We start from the raw sequence: 9,862 nt of genomic DNA, 5'->3' as shown, positions 1-9,862 counted from the left end.
TATCTCTACTTGACATGTCTTTATCTTTTTAGTAGCTAACATGATCTCTCTTGATGGAGTGGAAATTGACATAGCATACTGTAGGGATTTTGATCCTAACATGACATGCTTTACAAATGCTGAGGATATGAAAGAGTGCGAAGAACCGGAGTCAAACAAAACTAAAGCATGGTGTGATTGAAGGTAGGAGGGTCAAATTTCCTTAAATCCCTCAGGTGCTTAGTTTCAAGAGACAAGTCCTGCATATTCTGATTAAGTGGATGGGCTAGTTGCACCTGAACCAGTGGTGTCAGTTCCTACTGAGTTTGATTTTGAGTAGTTTGCCCTACCATTGCACTATGGATCAAGTCTTGTATGCTCTCCATCCGGGATGATGCAACAACTTCCTCAATTCTTGATTCCATTGTTTTCTCACCAACTTGAGCCATAGGTGGATGTGGAGTTGTCGGGACATTCTGACTTCCACCGGCCCCATCTTCTTCCACCCTTGACAGGGGAGGGTTCTAGACTTGTGGGTGCTGCACTTGGGGGTCCTGAACCCCTTCTCTAACTGCCTTTCTTGGTTTGAGCTTAGGTGTCATGTCCTGTCATGAATTCACAAATCAACTCTCTTGCATTGGATCTTTCTCAAGAAAACATGCTACTGAAATATTGCATCAACTAATTTCATGTATGTACTGAACTTTCATTAGTAGGACATACCTGGCGATGACGAGGAATCCGTTACTGGGCCACAGGGACTACCTAAACTTACGTAAGTCAGTCTTCAGAACCCAAAACGTGGGCTCTGATACCAACTATAACGACTCAAATTCCTAGGACTCAAGCTAGGCTGTTACTAGACACATGCATGCATGGAACTTAAAATGACACCCTTTTTATAATGAAATAAATGCTAAATAAATAAGGCAAATTTAAAAGACCTCCATTAAATTCAAATATTAAAAATCAAATGATAAGGTACCCATAACTCATAAATGAAAATAAATAGGTCTGAAAACAAATCTTAACGGTAAATTCCCAAATAACAAGACCAAAAGTTAAAGACATAAAAGAATTCTTAAAACATGAGTGGAAGCATTAAAACTGGTCCCAGTGGATCAATCATGGATTTCACTTGTCATTCATTGGCACGTCCCTACTCTTACATGAAACATCAACATGAGAAAAGATGAGTATGAAATACTTAGTACGTAACCCACTACTGGGGTCAAATTAGGCATCTAGTGGTGGAACGTAAGCACTCTCCTAGTCCTTATGGGACACATGCATACATGAATAACTGAATTTCATCCTACTGTAGTTAAGTATACTCACTACCTCTAGTAAATCCGGTAGGACCCACAATTTCTGGTGAACCCCGAAGGAGACACTACCTCTAGTGAATCCCGAAGGAAATACAATCTCTGGTAGATCCCGAAGGAAAGCACCATCTCTTGAAGGACACACAACTTCTGGTGGATCATGAAGGAAAGCACGATCTCTTGAAGGACACACAACCTCTGGTGGATCTTGAAGGAAAGCACCACCTTCTCTAGTGAATCCCCAAAGACATACAACCTCTAGTAGGCATCTAATTAATCAGTGAGGACACTATCACGATCTCAACATTACAAGTATCATAACATAGGTAAAAGGCAGAGGTGCCCCTGCTATCAATGAAATTAGTAAGGAAAATCGACCCGCCTACTAAGGAAACTGGCTACTAGATTTGTGCCGGCGCAAAGGAGGCTCGAGGGCTTGTTAAGGAAAGCGGCAAGGGTCGATGAAGGGGGGAAAACGAAAGGGCCAATTCCGAAAGGAGAAGGAAGGCTGGAATGCCAACAGGCGCCTATTATTGAATTCACCTGACCCTATGTCGCTTAAGAAATAGACTAAAGCGATTGTGCCTACCAATCCAGTTCTTCCTCGGCTTCACAGGCTCAGCCATTCAATTCCCAAAATCAAACGAGACCAGATCTTAAAACAAATCGACTCAAAAGGCTGCATTTGGCGACGACTCTTCCACCATTTGGACGCCAACTCCACCTTTCGATGATTCCTCCCTACGCTACGGTTGAACAAGATTGAACCTTTTTTGTTCAACCGAAGTAAAGGAGTTCTAGAGCACGAGGGCTCCCGAACTCAATATGGATGTGTATGGGGAAAGGGATCCAGCCCGCATCAAGGACATCCAAGACGTACGGAAGAACTTCATATAAAGGGAGTTCTTTCATTCGTTTTCTCCTTAACTAACCAAAGTATGATGATGGCAATAACCGCGTTCTAAACCGATTCTTTCACTATTCTATCACCCTCGGTTCACTTCACTCCCTAAAGGCGGATTAAGTTTTTTCTGAGCTAAGAACGGATCGGAGAAGGTTACCAAGTTGAGTAGGCGATTGATGATCCCAGTGCAAACAATAAGTCAGAGTCCCTTAAAAAACCAGGGGCGCCTTAATTTTATCCAAAACCTCAACTATAAACAAGGGCTCGTTTGCTCCAAAATACACGTTTCTACAACATACATATACATCTCATCATCATGATTCTATAATATACATATACATCTCGTCATCCTAGTCTATCATCCTCATATCAAATAGAAATTGACAGAATCATAATATACTCAAATCATGCTAGCATTCGAATATCTCTGTGCGCATCTAGTCTTTTAAATCCTCATATTAGCAAGGTACACACAAACATCAAACCATCATCAAATTAGTAAATCATAACTACATTGCTTGGCATGTTGGCAGTTCCAATAGTAAGATTACTTACCTAAAAAATTTGGTCACAAGTATTAATCTTCTTAAAATTTTGAAAGACTCAGAGTCCACCCTAAACATAATTTACAAATTTATTTTAGCACCCATGGCCCAAAATAAAGATACCAAAAATTTAAATTAGTCCACTGAGGTCTAATTCCAATTAACCAAATTAGCCCCAAATGTCTCCAATCTAACTAAAAAAAAAAAAATTAATTGTAGTTTGAACTCCAGTTTACTTCCAATTCTCCAAATCAACACGACCTTGGGCCACCTACCGAAACTTAACAATTAGATCCAAAATCCATTGGTAAAGCTAAAATGCAACTAAAATTGAATGGGTAACCAAGGTTCACAAGAAACTCATAAAAGTTTACCAAAATCTAACAATCTTCGCCAAAATTGGTCTTAAATTTGATGGGCCACCCCAATATCCTCCAAATCTTGAATCAAAATCTCATCCAAACAAGATTCCGACCCAAATCAGCGGCTGAACGACAGTAGGTGACGTCGGACGACCGGATTGACATGCGGCAACGATGAACGGTGGCCGAAAGATGCACGACGATGGAGACTGGAGTGCGCGGCTGGATGCAGACGGCTGGGCTTAGCGTCCGACTTCAAATCTGGGCAGGCGGGCGACCGAATCGGCTAAAGCGCACGCTACGAGACCGACGACCTCGTGGCAATGGGAAACGATGGGTTTTGCGACTAAAGGAGAAATGGAAAGGAGAGGGGTGGCGGCGTGAGAAGAAATTGAGAAGAGGGGTCACGGTGTGCGAATCGTGAGAGAGAGAGAGAGAAATTTATATCTTTTTTTTTGTTTTTTCTTTTCTATTTTCCCTTTTCCTTTCCTTTTCCTTAAATAACTTATATATTTACATTTATATTTCCTTTTCCCTCAAAATTCTCCCCCCCCCCCCACACCAAAAAAAAAAGAAAAAAAACCCAATCTTTTCCCTTTATACCATTTCCTTTTCCCATTAAAATCCAAAATCCTTTTGAATTTAAAATCCAAATATCTTTTCAAAATTTTAAAATAAAACCGAATCTCTCCATTTTAATTCAATTTTCCAAATTAAATCAAAATTGAAACCATTTGATATAAATCCCAAATTTTTACTTTATCAAATTTAAATTCCAAAATTCTTCTCGAATCAAATATTAAAATTGAATTATTCTCTTACGATAATTCAATTTAACCTCCAAGAATCCAAAATATCCCAAAATATTACAAAATAACTGAATTTAAATTACGTAAAAAATTGAGATGTCACACAATTCAAATGACTTAAAATAAAAACATAAGCTGAACGGAAGTGGATTTTATATCTTATATGGCATAGTCACGGATCTTCTCGTCACTCGTTGGTCTATTATGTCCTTACCTAGAAAACATAAATGACTTAGTGAGGTGTATTTTATTCTCTCTCCCATGTGCACGTGCATCTTTTAAGAGAGGATTTTCCCCTTTTGCGAATAAGATGAAAATCTGATTTTCTCCTAATCCTCAATATTAATATTTGAAAAAGTCAGTCTTATTAGGAGTGTTGACTCATCGTGTGTCTCCACCTCATGGAAAAGTTCTGCCAATAAATTAAAACCATCCAGCATGCACTTGGACGGTATAAATATCTAGAAACACAAAGGTGGGAAGTGTCTTTTCATTATGTTATTGTTTTGACTTGAGCTCAACCTAAAGCATAAGACTGACCCATTCAGAACATTCCCCAGTTGTAAGTTAAAAAAGAAACATATAATCTTTTGATTCTTTCTTTTTATAGTAATCAACAAACTGTTGGACTTTAACCAACATAAAGATCCTTTGCCTCATATAAAACACAGAACAAGGCGGCCTCATTCGAGATGCGTGGAACTTTACTCTGGCTTAATTAAATACAGAGACCCCCCATTTCGTCTACTTAATTTAATTTAATTTAAGAAACTTTTATACCACAGAAGCGACGTTATTTTTTGATTTCTCAAAATTGGGTTCCTCGTCCCGTTGTGGGATTTGATTCTGTTGGTAATCAGAAGCAGGAAAGTTGAGCTTTGCTCTGTCTCCTCCACGAAACTCAATGGCAGCTTTGTCATATGCCCTAGCCGCTTCCTCCGCCGTTTGGAAAGTTCCTAACCACACCCTTACTCCTCTTCTCGGGTCTCGAATCTCGGCGGCCCATTTCCCCCAACGCCTCTGCCTTACTCCTCTGAATCTTCCCTTCGTCTTCTTCTTTTTCTTCTTCTTATCATTATTCTCCTCATCTTTCACCACATTTTCATTCTCATTATTCCCGTCTTGGAAATAGTTGCATCCTAAACAGTCCACCATTCGACATTTCTCGCACGTGTCGGCGGCGGTCAGAAACCACAATCCGGTACCATAATTATTATCATCACTATGATCAAAATTAGAGGAGAATAAAGACTAATACTGTTTGTGGGTTAGCCCAATTCTGCCCTCGGTCACTACGTGTGTCAGAGCCGAAACCATGATCGAGTTCTCCTCCTCCACTCCCAATTTACATCTCGAATCAAAGGACGTCGTTCCCAAATCTACGGGAGAACCAGACATTGTATTTCTTAATTAACGGTCAAAATGGGTCGTTTTGGGGGGAAGTTAGAGAATTATGTGTATAATTTTGAGTTATTTTGGTCGTTTTTAGGTGAACATGAGAGCGTGAGGGAAAAAGGTGTATTTATAATACAATATATATAAAGGTTTTGGAGTTGAGGCGGAGTCCACGTGGAAGTCACTAGATTTTCACACACGGTTTTACGACACAAAAGTGTGGGGGTTGGCACGTGGGCAAATCTAAAAATGGAACCCAATTACATCCGGGGATTTGGTAGCGGACCCAGTGTGTGCAAAGGACACGTAGGCCAGATATGGTCGTTGGTGGCGTCAGCAGAACTAAATAAAAGAAGGTTCACGAGTTTTTGTAAATGACAGCTTATTTTTGCTGTGCTGGCGCCTACAATCCATGTCCTCCTATTTCCTTACAGCTTTCCACTGCACGTGTAATTTTGAACTTCACTCTTCTTCCTCCTCTCTTCATTTGTTGTCTCCTTTTTCTTAATTCTTCTTCATTCTTCATACTACATTTAAAATGTCCAATAAGTTTTTTTATATTTTAAATTTATGTCGAATATAGATCTCTTGCATATTAAACGCTTTTTAAAAATTAATAAATATGTTCATTGAATTTTGTTTCCAACTCATCATTAAATTTTTAAAAAAAATTAAACCTATAAACATTATTTATATATCCAAATTGCTTCTTTAGTTATCTACTTTTTACCAATGATTTAAAAAGTCAAGTACTAATTTGAAAATTAAGTAAAAATTTTTTAAAAAAATTTGGCTAATAATTCAACCATTGTACTTGATAATATACAAATTATTGTAAAAAACCGAAAGAAAATAAGCTTAATTTTCAAAAAATAAAATAATTTCCAAATGAGATCTACTTTTTTTTTTTTTTAGTTTTCAAATTTGAGTTTGTTAAACGATTGATAAAAAAGATAACAAATGAAGAAATTTGGAGATGAAAGTATTGTTGATAGACTTAATTTTTTTAAAAAAAACAATCAGATAGTTACCAAACAGACCCTCAATAATTCAATACATTCGTGAATTTTAAAACATTTCAAGGACTTTTTAGATGCAAAACTAAAAATTTATTGAGAATTACCATATTGAAAAAATCAAGGGATCTCACACTATATGAAATTGATGAACTACTTCTCTCATTCACATAACATTTACATAAATCACGCTTCAAAATTAGAACACTATGCTCCAAACAAAATAATTTAATTTTCAAACTTAATCTTAGAACAAAATTTTCAGAAATTTGATTTTCAGATTTAAATTTTGAAGCAGAGACGAAACAACATTTGAGAATATGGAAGAGATGAAGAGAATGTAAAATGAGTGTTGTGTAACAAGGACATGTAAATTGAAGAATCAAATTTTGACCGGGACTCATTGCCCTCAATACTAAACATCCCCTAAAAGACTTGAATTAGTTTGAAAAAATCAAACTAAACTTTAACACACAAGTCAAATACATGAATTTGTAGAAATATAAAAATAATATATATTTGAAAAAGAAAACAGTCGACACAATTATTTGAAAAATAATTTAAAATGTCAAGTACAAATTTGGAGCATTACATTACTCGACAAGGATTTTCGTTAAAGTTGACCAAAAAATGTCGATTGCATTTGAAAAGGTTGTGCTGCCCTCAATAACAGTGCGACCCTCATTATAAAAATTGAAAGAGTAATTATTTTACGCACGTGAAAAGCCTTCGATATAAATATAAATAAATACATAGTTTTTAATATGTGAAGTCCTCCATATAAAAGTTGAAAATTTTGAAAAAGTCTAATTTTTTTTAAGTTTAGTTTTGATAACCAAAAAACTGTTTATGTTAAAAAAAACAATTTCCATTGTGATAACACACAAAAGTCAATTCATGATTAATACACAATTAATCCAATATTAATCAAAATAAAATGGGGAAATTTGTAAGAATCCTTCGGCTCCCTTGTAGGTATGTAATACTGTCCTCATTTTAAATTTGACCAATTATATTATATTCTATGTTATCGATTGCGAACAATTTTGAACAATAATTTTCATAAAAAGGAAACAAACTATTGAGAAGTTATCAAGAATTTCACTTATTGGGATTTCACGACATTTAAAACTATCACAATTAAAATTTATGACACTTATTTTGTATCTCTTATTAAGATATGAGTATTAATGATAACTTTGAAAAATGTCATAATTGGACTTTTAGTGCCAATTCATGTAGCCTTTTACTAGCACGAAGATTAGTTTCTCAAAGTCGAAAAAAACGAAGAAAATGAGTGGTCATTTACCTAAAACGGCCACTAGAATCAAAAGATATGACGTAAAAACAAAGTGCAATTTTTATAATCGCGTGACAGTGTCGCAGTGTTGTACTATTTTTCGACATTCTGTAAAGAGCATCGTGCCCCAGCACCATAGGGCATCGCGATGCTCTCGCGTGGGGCACTTTTGTTATGTTCTCTCCCATTTGAACCCTCATATGCCCTTTTTAGCTACTAATTGCTCCAAATTAACCTGAACAGTCCGTAACACTCCATAATGCTTGTATTACTCGAGATCTTCAAATATAAACATTTAAACACATTAAATATCATAAATGGGCAAGATTAGAGGTACTAAGATAACACATTTTCGGTGCTATCAATAATAAATAATTGTCAACAGTGAACAATTACTGACAATTATAAACTAGTACCGTCAAGAATATCTAAATCAAGCCATTTTTTATGGTCAAGAATATTTGAATCATGACAATTATTTTATGTCAACAAATGTTCTATTATGATACATTTTTATTGTCATAGAATTCCATATCTATGACACTTTTATATTATCAATATAATACATGTCTGGATAGTTTGTTATTTTTTTTAACCTTATCATTACACGCATGATTTCCATCAACTAATCCTATTCTAATACAAAATTGGTACAAACATAAATAAAAACTTTCATATAAAATAATAAAGTTTATAACGTTTTTACAAAGCAACTAAATACAAGAAAATTATCAAATATCTTCGAAGGGACAAATACAAGCAAATTAATAACCAAACTAGAGTAAAGTTCTTATAAATTAAAGAAACTAAATACAACAAGGTATTACCATGAGTAACTACATTACAACAAGTTTTGTCACTAACCAACAAACATTAATCACTTGCTTGGTAGTTTCACTACTTCAGTAGATTCGTGCAAGACCTAGTAAAAACACAACATTCATTTTAGATTCAACTCAATGCATCAATACCAACGATAATCACAACATTCATATAAGTCTAAGCATCATTCCCATATGTCATTCTTAGAACAAAAATTAAGCACCCACTTAGTCTACTAATGCGAACAATTAATGACACCTATTGGTACCTAAGAAAAGAACCATTCATACTTTAGTTCAACATAATAGCACACAAACATATCAAACAACTACACCCCATAACAATCAAACCGAGCATAGCTCAATTGGTATCTGAATGTACCAGAAACTCGAAGTCTATAGTTTGAATCTCCCAACCTCACTTGAACTCCTAACAAAAAAAAAAAAAAAAAAACTACACCTCCATAACAAAAGGTTGTTTTATCGATACTTCCAACATGACCTAATATTTGCAACAAAACATTTGTTAGCCAAAGAACTTTAAAAGGTCTTTTAATGGGTACCAAGTCCATTAAGTCTTTCTTAATTTCAATGAATCAACCAATAATTAACCAACATAGATAATATATATAATGTTATAAAAACAAATGGCAACAAAAATTAAAATAACGAATAGATAACCTTAAAAGTTAAAATAATGTATTCTAGAGGCAAACACCAACACTAACAAGATTCTTCAAATTTAACTACTACAAGCAAATCAAACTTACAATATTGAATTTATTCGTGCCAAACTTGCCTTCAAAAGCACAACAAAGTGCCCAAGTGACCTATGAAGCTGAAAGCACACATGGTTACTATGCACTTGTATCCCTACCAAATACCAATCATGAAATTCAGTACTATATCGAACTTAACTTTCATACAGTATTCAAAACTACTAAAATTAACTTAACTAAGATTTTACTCAAAAAGTTAATAAAGAAGACAAATTGATCAAATTTCAAATAGCCATTTCAAGTTTCAATTATGTTTTTGTTTCTTGTGTTTTTGTTTTGGTTGAGTGATGTTATAATGTTAAGCTTCAATCAAGTATGTAACCTAACATAATTATTTTTGCACAACTTATTTGAACGAATAAGAAAGGCATTGTAAACAACTTGTTAGTTTCTCATACACAATACAATTTCATCCTATACGATAAAGTTAGATCAATGAATAAGTAAATAAAGCTATAGTTTCCTATAAAAAAAAAAAAAAAAAAAGGTAAAAATTAAATTTATAAACTATCCCTGAGAGTTTGCGCACTTCCCTATACAATCAATGGGTCAAGTTGAACATTGACATGATTATGAAATGGACATATGATTACAACAATGAATCTATGGAATTACATAAACTTGCTT

The 9,862-nt window shown here is 34.9% G+C and overlaps 1 long non-coding RNA gene and 1 pseudogene across 1 annotated transcript; both read right to left on the bottom strand.

Annotated features, from left to right (window-relative positions):
- Window positions 1-2,703: 2,703 nt before the first annotated feature.
- On the bottom strand, window positions 2,704-3,530 carry LOC150037284 (uncharacterized). The gene is made up of 2 exons (XR_016528584.1): window positions 3,128-3,530; window positions 2,704-3,024 (listed from the first exon to the last, which is right to left on the bottom strand). It is a non-coding gene; the product is annotated as an uncharacterized LOC150037284 (long non-coding RNA).
- Window positions 3,531-4,500: 970 nt separating this feature from the next.
- Window positions 4,501-5,602, bottom strand: LOC120072527 (ethylene-responsive transcription factor ERF109-like; annotated as a pseudogene).
- Between the last annotated feature and the right edge of the window lie 4,260 nt (window positions 5,603-9,862).

This window comes from Benincasa hispida, chromosome 3 (genome assembly GCF_027475165.1).
Source record: "Benincasa hispida cultivar pf3 chromosome 3, pf3_genome.v1.1, whole genome shotgun sequence".
NCBI lineage: Eukaryota > Viridiplantae > Streptophyta > Magnoliopsida > Cucurbitales > Cucurbitaceae > Benincasa > Benincasa hispida.
The sequence above is the reverse complement of the archived record's forward strand: the minus strand, read 5'-3'. Positions and strand labels throughout refer to the sequence as shown.